Genomic DNA, 14,731 nt, shown 5'->3' with positions numbered 1-14,731 from the left:
GACTTTAGTAAGGCTTTTGATACTGTCCCAGATAAAAGGCTTATCAATAAATTACAGTGTTTGGGCTTGGACTCCCATATTGTTGAATGGATTAGGCAGTGGCTGAGGGACAGGCAACAGAGGGTTATAGTCAATGGAGTATATTCAGACCATGGTCTTGTTACCAGGGGGGTACCTCAGAAATCATATTGTTTAATACCTTTATCAGTGAAATTGCAGAAGGCCTCAATGAGACAAAGATTTGTAACAGGGTTGATATTCCTGGAGCGATACACCAAATGGAAAAGGATTTAGGAAAACTAGAGGAATGGTCAAAAATCTGGCAACTAAAATTTTATGTTAATAAGTGCAAGATAATGCACCTAGGGCGTGAAAACCCAAGAGCAGAATATAAAATCAGTGATACAGTCCTAACCTCAGTATCTGAGGAAAGGGATTTAGGGGTCATTATTTCAGAAGACTTAAAGGTAGGCAGACAATGTCATAGAGAAGCAGGAGATGCTAGCAGAATGCTTGGGTGTATAGGGAGAGGAATTAAAAGGGAATCAACAAGGTAAAAGGAGAGAATATTTAAAAGAAGAAAAACTGCTACAAGAGGACACAGTTTTAAATTAGAGGGGCAAAGGTTTAAAAATAAATATCAGGAAGTATTACTTTACTGAGAGAGTAGTGGATGCATGGAATAGCCTTCCTGCAGAAGTGGTAGCTGCAAATACAGTGAAGGAGTTGAAGCATGCATGGGATAGGCATAAGGCCATCCTTCATATAAGATAGGGCCAGGGGCTATTCATAGTATTCAGTATATTGGGCAGACTAGATGGGCCAAACTGTTCTTATCTGCCGACACATTCTATGTTTCTATAACTATTTTGGCGGGGTTTTTTTGTTTTTGTTTTTTTACTTTTTATTTACTAAAATGTAATGTTGATAAGTGCAAGATAATGCACCTGGGACGTAAAAACCCAAGAGCAGAATATAAGATCAGTGATACAGTCCTAACCTCAGTATCTGAGGAAAGGGATTTAGGGGTCATTATTTCAGAAGACTTAAAGGTAGGCAGACAATGTCATAGAGCAGCAGGAAATGCTAGCAGAATGCTTGGGTGTATAGGGAGAGGAATTACCAGTAGAAAGAGGGAGGTGCTCATGCCGCTCTACAGAGCACTAGTGAGACCTCATCTGGAGTATTGTTCTCAGTACTGGAGACCATATCTCCAGAAGGATATTGATACTTTGGAGAGAGTTCAGAGAAGAGCTACTAAACTGGTACATGGATTGCAGGATAAAACTTACCAGGAAAGATTAAAGGACCTTAACATGTATAGCTTGGAAGAAAGACGAGACAGAGGGGATATGATAGAAACTGTAAAATACATAAAGGGAATTAACAAGGTAAAAGAGGAGAGAAAATATTTAAAAAGAAGAAAAACTGCTACAAGAGGACATAGTTTTAAATTAGAGGGGCAAAGGTTTAAAAGTAATATCAGGAAGTATTACTTTACTGAGAGAGTAGTGGATGCATGGAATAGCCTTCCTGCAGAAGTGGTAGCTGCAAATACAGTGGAGGAGTTTAAGCATGCATGGGATAGGCATAAGGCCATCCTTCATATAAGATAGGGCCAGGGGCTATTCATAGCATTCAGTATATTGGGCAGACTAGATGGGCCAAATGGTTCTTATCTGCCGACACATTCTATGTTTCTATGGTACAGTATTCAACCGAAGTTTTGAACTAAGCAACTTGGATGTAGCATCTGAAGCCCGCTCCGTTCCTTACTAATGATGACCTATCCTCAGGATAAATCCTTAATATCTGATCGGTGGGGGTGTCAGGCCCCTGCCGACCAGCTGTTTGAAGAGGAGGTGTTGCTCCGTGTGAGCGCTGCTTCCTCTTCATTACACTACGCGTCGTCTCCTCTGTAGTGGTGGCGTAGTGAAATAAGCATTTAAGTGAATGGAGCGAGTACTCGTAATTACACTGCACTTCGAGACAACGGGCAGTGTAACAGAGAGGAAGTAGCACTCGCATGGCGCGCCGTCTCCTTTTCAAGGGCTTCGGACCACCACCGATCAGATATTGATGTCCTATCCTTTGGATCGGTCCTGCACAACCCCTTTAATACTTTCACACATTGGAAGTCAATTTTCTACAATTGCATCCTGGCTTTTGCCTCACTCTGTATATCAAATTATGGGACCTGATATTTAGTTGTTGGAGTTTTGTGCCATCAGTACTCCGACAGTCTACAGTGAAATAACCAGGGAGAGGAAAAGCGTTTCTAATCAGTGGAGATAACCAGCAAAATACAACTCCAGCACCTGTTGGCTCCCATGGGTGCTGCATTAACAGAAATTTACTATGCAAACAAATTCAAAGGCGCGAGGTATCTAAGTGAGCATAAAAGGCAAATGTGACTACACTCAGCAGACAGACTCCATAGAGAGTAAAGAAATTATATTACCAGTACTATTACATTTTAATATCTGGATGAACTGGGAATTCTGGGGGCAGGGGATAGGAATATTATTAGACACCAACTATCGTTTCATGCACTCTCTCTCTTTAACCACTTCAACCCCGCTAGCTAAAACCCCCTTAATGACCAGGCCACTTTTTACACTTCTGCACTACACTACTTTCACCGTTTATTGCTCGGTCATGCAACTTACCACCCAAATGAATTTTACCTCCTTTTCTTCTCACTAATAGAGCTTTCATTTGGTGGTATTTTATTGCTGCTGACATTTTTACTTTTTTTGTTATTAATCGAAATTTAACGATTTTTTTGCAAAAAAAATGAAATTTTTCATTTTCAGCTGTAAAATTTAGCAAAAAAAAAACATCCATATATAAATTTTTCGCTAAATTTATTGTTCTACATGTCTTTGATAAAAAAAAAAAATGGTTTGGGTAAAAGTTATAGCGTTTACAAACTAAGGTACAAAAATGTGAATTTCCGCTTTTTGAAGCAGCTCTGACTTTCTGAGCACCTGTCATGATTCCTGAGGTTCTACAATGCCCAGACAGTACAAACACCCCACAAATGACCCCATTTCGGAAAGTAGACACCCTAAGGTATTCGCTGATGGGCATAGTGAGTTCATAGAACTTTTTATTTTTTGTCACAAGTTAGCGGAAAATGATGATTTTTTTCTTTTATTTTTTTTCTTACAAAGTCTCATATTCCACTAACTTGCGACAAAAAAAAAATTCTAGGAACTCGCTGTGCCCCTCACGGAATACCTTGGGGTGTCTTCTTTCCAAAATGGGGTCACTTGTGGCGTAGTTATACTGCCCTGGCAATTTAGGGGCCCATGTGTGAGAAGTAGTTTGCAATCAAAATGTGTAAAAAATGGCCTGCGAAATCCAAAAGGTGCACTTTGGAATATGTGCCCCTTTGCCCACCTTGGCTGCAATAAAGTGTGACACATCTGGTATCGCCGTACTCAGGAGAAGTTGGGGAATGTGTTTTGGGGTGTCATTTTACATATACCCATGCTGGGTGAGAGAAATATCTTGGCAAAAGACAACTTTTCAATTTTTTTTATACAAAGTTGGCATTTGACCAAGATATTTATCTCACCCAGCATGGGTATATGTAAAATGACACCCCAAAACACATTCCCCAACTTCTCCCGAGTACGGCGATACCACATGTGTGACACTTTTTTGCAGCCTAGATGCGCAAAGCGGCCCAAATTCCTTTTAGGAGGGCATTTTTAGACATTTGGATCCCAGACTTCTTCTCGCGCTTTAGGGCCCCTAACATGCCAGGGCAGTATAAATACCCCACATGTGACCCCATTTTGGAAAGAAGACACCCCAAGGTATTCCGTGAGGGGCATGGCGAGTTCCTAGAATTTTTTTTTTTTTGGCACAAGTTAGCGGAAATAGATTTTTTTTGTATTTTCTCACAAAGTCTCCCTTTCCGCTAACTTGGGACCAAAATTTCAATCTTTCATGGACTCAATATGCCCCTCACGGAATACCTTGGGGTGTCTTCTTTCCGAAATGGGGTCACATGTGGGGTATTTATACTGCCCTGGCATTTTAGGGGCCCTAAAGCGTGAGAAGTCTGGAATATAAATGTCTAAAAAAAATTACGCATTTGGATTCCGTGAGGGGTATGGTGAGTTCATGCGAGATTTTATTTTTTGACACAAGTTAGTGGAATATGAGACTTAGTAAGAAAAAACAAAAACAAACAAAAAATTTCCGCTAACTTGTGCCCAAAAAAATGTCTGAATGGAGCCTTACAGGGGGTGATCAATGACAGGGGGGTGATCAGGGAGTCTATATGGGGTGATCACCCCCCTGTAAGGCTCCAGACGTCCGTATGATTTTTTACGGATCCACGGATACATGGATCGGATACGCAAAACACATGCGGACGTCTGAATGGAGCCTTACAGGGGGGTGATCAATGACAGGCAGGTGATCAATGACGGAGGTGATCAGGGAGTCTATATAGGTGATCACCCCTCTGTCATTGATCACCCCCCTGTAAGGCTCCATTCAGACGTCCGCATGTGTTTTGCGGATCCGATCCATGTATCCATGGATCCGTAAAAAAAATCATACGGACGTCTGAATGGAGCCTTACAGGGGGGTGATAAATGACAGGGGGGTGATCAGGGAGTCTATATGGGGTGATCAGTGGTTCATAAGGGGTTAATAAGTGACAGGGGGGGGGGGGGGTGTAGTGTAGTGTAGTGTAGTGTTTTCTGGTACTTTGCACAGCTACCCGAGTCCTCTGGTGGTCGATTCAAACAAAAGGGACCACCAGAGGACCAGGTAGCAGGTATATTAGACGCTGTTATCAAAACAGCGTCTAATATACCTGTAAGGGGTTAAAAAAAAATCACATCTCCAGCCTGCCAGCGAGCGATCGCCGCTGGCAGGCTGGAGATCCACTTGCTTACCTTCCGTTCCTGTGCGAGCGTTCACAGGAAATCTCGCGTCTCGCGAGATGACGCATATATGCGTGACTGTGCGCAGCGCTGCCGCCTCCGGACCGCACATCTGCGTTAGGCGGTCCGGAGGCGGTTAAAGGGAACCTGTCACCGGGATTTTGTGTATAGAGATGAGGACATGGGTTGCTAGATGACCGCTAGCACATACGCAATACCCAGTCCCCATAGCTCGGTGTGCTTTTATTGTGTAAAAAAAAACTATTTGATACATATGCAAATTAACCTGAGATGAGTCCTGTATGTGAGATGAGTCAGGTACAGGACTCATCTCAAGTTAATTTGCATATGTATCAAATCGTTTTTTATTACACAATAAAAGCACACAGAGCTATGGGGACCAGGTATTGCGGATGTGCTAGCGGTCATCTAGCAACCCATGTCCTCAGCTCTATACACAAAATCCTGGTGACAGGTTCCCTTTAAACAAAAAATAATAAAATATATATATCTCTATCTATCTACACACACACACACACACACACACACACACACACTATTGAACAAATACAAAAACATAGAAAAATCATCATGACTCCTGACTTTGTAACATTCTGTTCCCATTGCATTTCCTCTGCCGATTCAGCATCTACTTGTGAAACTGCCTGACGTATCCACCAATTGTAAGGGCCTGATGTATGCCATACATCGCCTACCGACCAGAAGGGTAAGGGTACTTTCACACTAGCGTTTTTCTTTTCCGGCATTGAGTTCCGTCCTAGGAAAAAGAACTGATCAGGCATATCCCCATGCATTCTGAATGGAGAGAAATCCGTTCAGGATGCATCAGGATGTCTTCAGTTCAGTCACTGAACGGCATTTTGGACGGAGGAAATACTGGTATTATCTCCATCCAAAATTCCGGATCAGTTGCCAGAATGCCAGATCCGGCATTAATTTACATTGAAATTTTTAATGCTGGATCCAGCATTAAAAATACCACAATGCCGGATCAGTCCTTCCGGTCTGCACATGCGCAGACCTTTAAAAATGTGAAAAAAATTGAAACTGATCAGTTTGTCCGTATGACAAATGGAGAGACGGATCCGTTCTTGCAATGCATTTGTGAGACGGATAAGCATCCGGCTCAGTCTACAAATGCTGTCCGTTTGCATGCAGATGACTCCGGATCACTCTGCCGCAAGTGTGAAGATAGCCAATATCAGATCAGTATGGGTCCACTTCCCAGGCCCCCCCCCCCACATACACACTGATCAGCTGTTTGAAGGGTTCACTGCGTCTGTGTGAGCGACGCACCCTCTTCAATCTTTACGTGCATGCCGTCTACATTGCAGCAGCGCAAGGTAATTACAGTCTCCACAGGGGGGGAAAAAAAAAAAGCACACTACCTCGATAGATGCCTGAAGGTAGCTTATTTGCCCTCCTAGCGCTATCCTGTCGGATACGTGAAATATGTTCATAAAATGTAACGTGAACAGAGTAAATCCTGTACTACACTGCCGATTTTTTGTATGAACGTTCGTTAGCGATCATCTTGCAGTGTTACGCTACATGCACACGACTATGTGTTTTGCAGTCCGCAAAAAAAAAAAAAAAAAAAAAAAAAAAAAAAACACGGACATCATCTGTATGCCATCCATTTTTTTTGTGGATTCATTGTAACAATGCCTAAAAACGGACAAGAATAGGACATGTTCTATTTTTTTTGCAGGGCTACGGAACGGACATACAGATGCGAACAGCACACAGCATTTTTTGCAGACCCATTGAAATAAACGGGTCCGTATCCTATCAGCAAAAAAAGGACACAGAAAGAAACAACGTTCGTGTGCATGTGGCCTACGGTCGCTGATTGTCCAATTAACGAGCAAACACTTAATCATTGGGCAATCCAAATCTTTTGACAAAAGTTATCGTTTGCAGACGGTAGATCGTGTTGTCTAATAACCATCTGCCTCCTTTAAACCACTCTACAGAATGGGAACGAGCGATGACATAGCGATCGCTCCTCCCCATGCTGCGGAGGAGATCACTGCATGTAATAGTAGCAGTCTCCTCCGCTAGCGAGCAGGTGATTGCTGGGAGGGAGCGCTTCCCTATCGACAATTGTCTGCCACATAGTGCTGTCATATGCCCGGGCCCCTCACACTGATTCTACTTACCTGGTTCCCTGCGTCGCTCCTGGTCCCCCCTCCCCGCACGCGGATGAAAACATCTGCTGTTGGGGGGTCAGCCAATGGTAGGCGGTGACGAGCCTCCCTAGTGTCATCCGTGATGCTAGAGAAGCTCGTCCCCCCGGACACTCGATTTTTTCATCCGTGCACGGGGAGAAGCAGTGGCGGTGCGGGGACCAGGAGCGAAGTGGGGGGAGCCAGGTAAGCAGAATCAGTGTGAGGGGCCCGGGCATATTTGGGGGGGGGTTCCAGTCTTGGATAACCCCTTCAAGACTATATAAATGTCTCATAAATCCATATAAAGGAGGTGAATTACAACAGAGCAGTGAGATGCTGATTGCGTAAGCAGACAAGGGAAGAAAACTAAACACACAGCACGATTACACATGTAACAAAATGTGATAAAAAAATAAAACTAAGTTAGGAGTTTCACTTTAAATAGGACCTTTCACTAGTTTAAAAACGTGGGGTTCCCCTGCACTTACTAGTATGTCTGGGCGCCGCTCCGTTCGCCCGGTATAGGCTCTGGTGTCTGCAGCTACCTCTGTTGTACTGGGCGGAGTTTTTGTATTAGGCGTGTCTGTTGCTGCAGCGCTGGCCAATCGTAGCGCACAGCTCATAGCCTGGGAGTCCCAGGGACAACCCTAATGCAAAAACTCTGCCCAGTACAACAGAGGGAACTGCAGACACCGGAGCCTATAACGGGCGAATGGAGCGGCGCTCAGACATACTAGTAAGTGCAGGGGGGCCCCTGGGCGCCGCTCTGCCCACTGATATAGTTAGTTTTTAGTTTTTAAACTAGTGAAAGGTCCTCTTTAAGCCTACATAGTGTACACAAAAAGTAGGTGCAAGCACATTTTCAGTTTTACCCAGATTTAGGGCTCATGCACATGGCCATAGCAGTTTTTGCGGTGCGCAAAACACGGATACCAATGCCGTGCCTTTCGCATTTTGAGGAATGGATAGTCCGGCCCTCTATAGAACAGTCCTATCCTTGTCCGCACAAAGGGAACCGGTCACTACGAAATGCAGTAGTTTTATGGAAATATATTCAGTAAAACTTGTAGTCATTTATTCTTCTAAACCTCTGCTCTTTTTATAAAGAGTCATGTGGGTGGTCCTATGTGGAGGGCGCTGACCGGAATACACCGCACAGAACAGGGGTGCCGGCTGTTTTATCATACTTGATTAAAAAACAAAAAGGATCTGTCAACAGCAACTGGTAACGACAACAAAACAATGACAAGACATGGGAAGACTGCTAAGCGGTACATTTACTGACTTTAAAGCCAAAGATGGACAAGAAATGGAAAGCAATACCTGCGAGCAAGAACTACAGCACTCGAGGATCGGAGGGCGATGCGGCGCGGCTGCGGCTGTTGCTATGCACCATTGTGTCCTCTGTTCCCAGGATACAAGATAACACACCCAGCGCCCTGACAGGTCTGCTGACAGGTAGTCAGGGGTCTCCTGTTCACGCCCAACTGTCCTCCCATTGACTCTTATGTCACCTACACACGAGCGCAGGTGATCGCACATAAGAGCCGCACAAATTTCTGTGTGGATTGATGTGCATTTCCGATTGCGGTTTTCGGGGCAGATTAGGCCTCATGCACACACTATGTTTGGATTGCGGACCACAATACGAGCACGGACCGGCTACGGTCATAAGCTCTTAGGCCTCTTTCATACAAACGATGCAGATTGGCTCCGGATGCGTTCAGTGAAACTCACATCATTTCGCGAGCAAGTTCAGTCAGTTTTGTCTGCGATTGTGTTCAACGTTTTGATGCGTTTTTCATGCAGTTCAAAAAAAAAAAAAACCTGAAGGTTTACAAACATCTCCTAGCAACCCTCAGTGGAAAACACATTGCACCCGGACGGCATTCAGGTTACATCAGGAGAAAGTGCGTTTTTCACTGAAGCCCCATTCACTTCTTTGGAGCCAGGGCTGCCTGAAAAAAAACGCAGAATATAGAACCTGCCGCGATTCTCACGCAACGCAGAACTGATGCGTGAAAAAAATAAAAATGTGCACAGACCCATTGAAATAAATGGGTCAGGATTCAGTGCGGGTGCTATGCGCTTACTTAACACATCGCACCGACGCGGAAAACTCGTTCGTTGGTAAGGGGCCTTAGATGCGTTTTTTCTGCATATCTTACCCGTCACTGGAAAAGGGTGAAATCCGCTGCGAAACCGAAAACATAATTGACATGCTATTTATTTTTTAAATCCGCACGGCCGGTCAACATGACCTTTATGTAATCTCAGAATATTTGCCGCTACTGTAATATGCTGCGGTTTTTCTGCATGAAAAAAATATATATACGCAACGTGTGCAGATGGCCTTAGGGGCGCCTGACACCTGGGAATCCTGACGATCAGCTGTATGAGAACGAGCGCCGCGGCTTTCTCCTCGCTCACAGCGCCGTACATTCTATAGCGGCTGTGCTGGTCCTAGGCCATGTGACCGATGAATATGACGTCACTGGCCTAGGAGCGCCGCTGCCTCCTCAAACCGGCTAATCGCCGGGGGTCCCGGAAGTCGGACCCCCACTGATCAGATGACTGATGACCCCTTTAATAGAAGAAAATGTAATGTCTTATGTTCCCATCATCTCTCTGTCTATGATGTAGAAAAAACGCATACGTATTTGTTTTTTGGCAGTCCAGAATAGCGCGGCATACTACACTAGTCTGTGTATAGAAATCTGAACAGGGGACGATCGGGGTCAGTATGCACTTGTCAATTATGTTTCCCCAAATACAATCTATGGGTACGCCGAGTGTGTCTATACGTTTTTAAATGTATTCAAGAGCATAGGCACGAAAATGAAAAAACGAGGTGTGAACGGCCGCTAAGGCTGGCATGTATGACGTGCGGTATTGTGATGCGCAGGGCCAGGGATAAAGCATAACATATACGATCCCTGAGGGGGCATGCATGGGCGTAACTGCTGGGGGACTGAAGACCATCTCAAGGTGGACGTGCCCCTGTAAACATTTGGATGTGGGTTGTATACAAACTGTGCAAAAAACTTGGTGCAAACCCCCTGCAACAGTTCTCTGCGCGCGCGCCCCCTCCTTTCTACAACTACAATTGATGCCAATGGTATGTAATATAGTCACCTGAGCATTCTAATACTTCAGCGCATGTGCTGCACAGTATAGAGGAAGAGAAGCTACAACTTACCTATCAGCAGGGGCAGCGTCCGGCAGTACTGAGCAGCGGCAGGTCAGGAGACATTCCACATACAAGTGGTTACTGGTAGTCACAGCAATGGCTCATCCAACAACAGGTCGGGCAACCACCTCTACCTAATGTCACCGGGAAAAAGAGAAGAGACAATGATGAGTAAAAGCCTGAGGGGGCGGCATAGCCCTCACTCATTACATCCTAGGAGACAACCTGTGCATTTAAGGGCAGCCATATTCATTCTATAGCTGTTTCCCCTGGCTCTCCCATAGATTTATATGTTCGGCTCAGAGGGTGGAGAGGGGATAAAGCCGCTGGCAAACACCTCTGGTAGTGGCTTATCTCCAGGGAGAACAGTATTCATTTTGCCCAATCCCTCTCTCCCCCGACATTATCCGCTGGGGCAGTGTCAGGAGCTCCCCACACATATTAGACTGTGGGCCGAGCCTGGTCTCTGCAGGCTCCATCGACAATACATTAAGGTGTATGGGGGCCTTCAGACTACGACAGATCAAATGTTCACCCACCAGATAAAGCCGCAGCCATTCTCATGCAAAAATTCTACGGCTGCCATCTAACTGAAAACCACAAAGGACGTCAACTTGTTACGTTCTAACGTGCTCAGGCGTAGAAGACTTTCCCCAAAGAGGTGAGGAGTGTGACAATGGACAAAGAATTGGTGCAAAATGTACCTGGGTCAGAAGCTAGGACCCCTCGCTGCTCATGTGAACAGGGTTCCTCAAGGCCTGCTGCGTGAATGGGGTGTGGGTACACACGCATGACTAACGCTAAATTCACTTCTATCATATTGCACTCCGCTAGAAGTGAATGGAGCACTGATCACACATGTACACCCCCTCCATTCACACAGGAGGACCCCCCCCCTGTGATTGGTGGGGGTACCAGTGATCATTCATTTATCATTCCTGTTCACGAATTAACCCTTTTAAACGCACATCCTTTGTTAGTCGAAGCAGCAAGACACTGTAGCTCTACGTCTGTCCATTAGGCTCCATTCACACGTCCGTAGTGTGTTTTGCGGAAACCGCAAAACACGGACACCGCCCATGTGCGTGCCGCATTTTGCAGACCACACATCGTCAGCACTAATAGAATATGCCTATTCTTGTCCGCAATTGCGGACAAGTGTAGGACATATTCAATTTTTTGGGGAAACTGAATTGTGGACCCGGAAGCGCGGGTCCGCAATTCCGTATACTGGTAGCACATCGTGCGGCCCCATAGAAATGAATGGGTCCTCAATTCCGTTCCGCAAAATGCGGAAAGAAATTGCGGACGTGTGAATAAGGCCTTAATGAGGTCCTCAGGATAGGCCATCAAAATCAGATCGGCAGCGGTCCAGCTCCCATCACCCCACCGATCAGCTGTTCTGCAGTAGCTTCGGTACCAGAAGACCATTGGATCCAGTGTGCTGCAGTAACCAGCTCCATCTACTACACACTGGACCGAGCGGTCTTCTGGTACCAGAGCAGCTGACCGGTGGGGTGCTGGGAGTTGGACCGCTGCCGATCTGATTCTGAAGGCCTATCCTTAGGACAGGACATTGATATAAAAATATGGAGAACCCCTCTATAAGCCCTGTTCATATTACCTTTGTGAGGAGTGTTTTAGTTTTATAATCCCATCGATCAGACAGGTTATAAAAGTAACCTAAGTGAGGGCCCAACCTCTGGGGCCCCCACCACTGAAGAAAGAAGGACCCAGATTCCCCATTCTCAAGTGGCGAGCTGAGCGCACAAGTAGTCACTCCGCACAGACATGAGCTGGGGGTCTGCATTCAGACACCTCTTACAGGCCCTTCCAAAAATTATACTTTTTTGGATGCAAAACATTGGATTACACGTATTTCAGCCGTAAGGGGATAAGCAAGGTACAAAGCAAAGGTATGGCTAAAGCTCTGTTCGCGCTTTTGTCGTGGCTTCCGTTTTCACAGGAGCCCTGATGACTCAGCCATTTTGTAACGGATCCTACTGACTATGTTTCGTATTCACTAGAAGTATCACAGGAGATTTGTACAATGCAGCATGGAAAGTGTTAAACCCCTGACGAGGACAGCCGCAGAGGGCCGTATACATCAGGTAAAACTCATTGGGCATAATCCTGGCAGCATACCCGGGCATGTGTGGTACCATTGGCCAAACGTACAATATAATGCTAGAACTGAGATTCTGCAGCTTTAAACCAGATGCTAATACATGGTGGTCCAAAACCGCCAGCTACGACGCGGGCACCGCGTACGCCGGCGGGGGTGGGCACCGCGTACGCCGGCGGGGGTGGGCACCGCGTACGCCGGCGGGGGTGGGCACCGCGTACGCCGGCGGGGGTGGGCACCGCGTACGCCGGCGGGGGTGGGCACCGCGTACGCCGGCGGGGGTGGGCACCGCGTACGCCGGCGGGGGTGGGCACCTCGTACGCCGGCGGGGGTGGGCACCGCGTACGCCGGCGGGGGTGGGCACCGCGTACGCCGGCGGGCACCGCGTACGCCGGCGGGGGTGGGCACCGCGTACGCCGGCGGGGGTGGGCACCATATATAATAGATGCAGTACATCAGACACCCCTGCTCTCGGCAGCCCCTCACTTCCAGCATTCGGGCTGATCTCCTGCCTTTGCCCTCTCTGCTTCTCTTTGTGATCAGAGGGGCCTGCAGCACATCGCACCTGAGCACACAGCACAGGAGCCTGCAGCAGGAGCTCAGCCCCGTCCACCTCACCCTGACCATTAGGCCGCCCCGGCTCCGCAGCCGCCACATTACCTGATGCCCAGCGGCGTCCACTTTCTTCCCTCTTTCTTCCTGCAAGCAGAAGGTGCCATGTGCGGAGGGGCGGGACTTAAACTGGCCCCTCCCTACTACTGTGGCTGCGAGCTGCTCAGCACCAGCTACGCGCTCGGCTATTGGTGCGCGCGCGGTCACGTGACGTCGGCTCCCAGGGAGACGTCATGTTTGTGGCCGCTGTATAGCAAGGTGCCGGCCGGGATTTTTAACCCCATGTGTGCTGGGCTGCTTGTGTTCCCCAGGATGCATATGCAGTGTGCTGTCTGTGTGCACCTGACCTCTGTGCCGGAGATGTAGGGAAGAGAGCTATGTCTGGGGAGCTTTGCACTGCGGCAGTACCATTTGTCCTGCTAAATTCAGGGGGGTTTGTTCAGTTTTTTGCTTCCCTTTGTCAGGTTGCCAGTATTAGGTCCCATAAGAGTTTCCTAAAATGCTGTGCCTGATCCCACCCTCCGCTGTTAGTGCACAGCTTAGGAACATTGGGGGAGATTTATCAAAACTAGTGTAAAGTAGAACTGGCTTAGTTGCCCATAGCAACCAATTCGATTCCACCTTTCATTTTTCACAGCTCCTTTCGAAAATGAAAGGTGGAATCTGATTGGTTGCTATGGGCAACTAAGCCAGTTCTACTTTACACCAGTTTGATAAATCTCCCCCATTGACTTTTAGGAACCTAGGAAAGCTGGGTGACATCCAATGTTGTATTACAAGGGGTATCCCAGTTGTTAAAAGTTATATCCCTATCCACAGGGGATAACGATTGTATCACTGGGGTCCTACCCAGCGTACACTGAGAACAGGTGTCGCTCGGAGACCCCGAAATGAATGGAGCGGCAGGTCGGGCATGTAAACTACCATTCCATTCATTTCTATGGGAGATCGGGAAATAGCCGAGCGCTGTACTCAGCCGTCTCTGGAGCTCCTGTAGAGATGAATGGAGCGGCAGTGTGCCGTACAGGGTCCCTATCATGATTGGTGGGGGTCCCAGTGATAGGACTCCTGCTGATGTAATAGCTATCCCCTGTCCTATAGATAGAATATAACTTTTAAAGGGGTTTTCCGGGATTTTTTTTATTGATGATCTATCCTCTGGAAAGGTCATCAGTATCTGATCGGTGGGGTCAAAGTAGAGCCGCAGCCTTCTCACAGCTTAGCCTAGGCCAGTGGTGGCACTCAGAGCCCTCTCTGTGGGCACCCGCACCCTGGAAAATGTCAATGGTGCCCAATATGCCTTAGGTTACTTTCACATGAGTGTTTTTTGTGGATCCGTCATGGATCTGCAAAAACACTTCTGTTACCATAATACAACCGCATGCATCCGTCATGAGCGGATCCGGTTGTATTATGTCAGTGGGGGACGGATCCGTTCTATTGTGTCAGGGAAAACAGATCCGTCCCCATTTACTTACATTGTGTGTCAGGACGAATCCGTCTTGCACTGCACCACATAGCGGACAGAAAAAAAACGCTGCTTGCAGCGTTATTCTGTCCGCAATAGGAGCACAACCAAATGGAACGGAATGCATTGTGGTGCATTCCGTTTTATTCAGTTCAGTTTTGTCCCCATTGACAATGAATGGGGACAAAAACTGAAGCGTTTTCTTCCGCTATTGAGATCCTATGACGGATCTCA

General features: G+C 46.8%; 1 protein-coding gene across 3 annotated transcripts in view; it reads right to left on the bottom strand.

Moving 5' to 3' along the window:
- The window catches only part of PTPDC1 (protein tyrosine phosphatase domain containing 1), a 107,098-nt gene extending 93,935 nt beyond the window's left edge, over positions 1–13,163 (bottom strand). For all 3 annotated transcript variants that reach the window (XM_044300989.1, XM_044300990.1, XM_044300992.1), the window contains exons 1-2: positions 13,078–13,163; positions 10,302–10,426 (exon numbers count right to left, since the gene is read on the bottom strand). The gene's annotated coding sequence lies outside the window, so the exon portion shown is untranslated. The remainder of the gene's footprint in view (positions 1–10,301; positions 10,427–13,077) is intronic.
- Positions 13,164–14,731: the final 1,568 nt, after the last annotated feature.

Source organism: Bufo gargarizans, chromosome 7 (assembly GCF_014858855.1).
Source record: "Bufo gargarizans isolate SCDJY-AF-19 chromosome 7, ASM1485885v1, whole genome shotgun sequence".
Lineage (NCBI taxonomy): Eukaryota > Metazoa > Chordata > Amphibia > Anura > Bufonidae > Bufo > Bufo gargarizans.
This window is presented reverse-complemented; position numbering and strand designations above follow the sequence as displayed.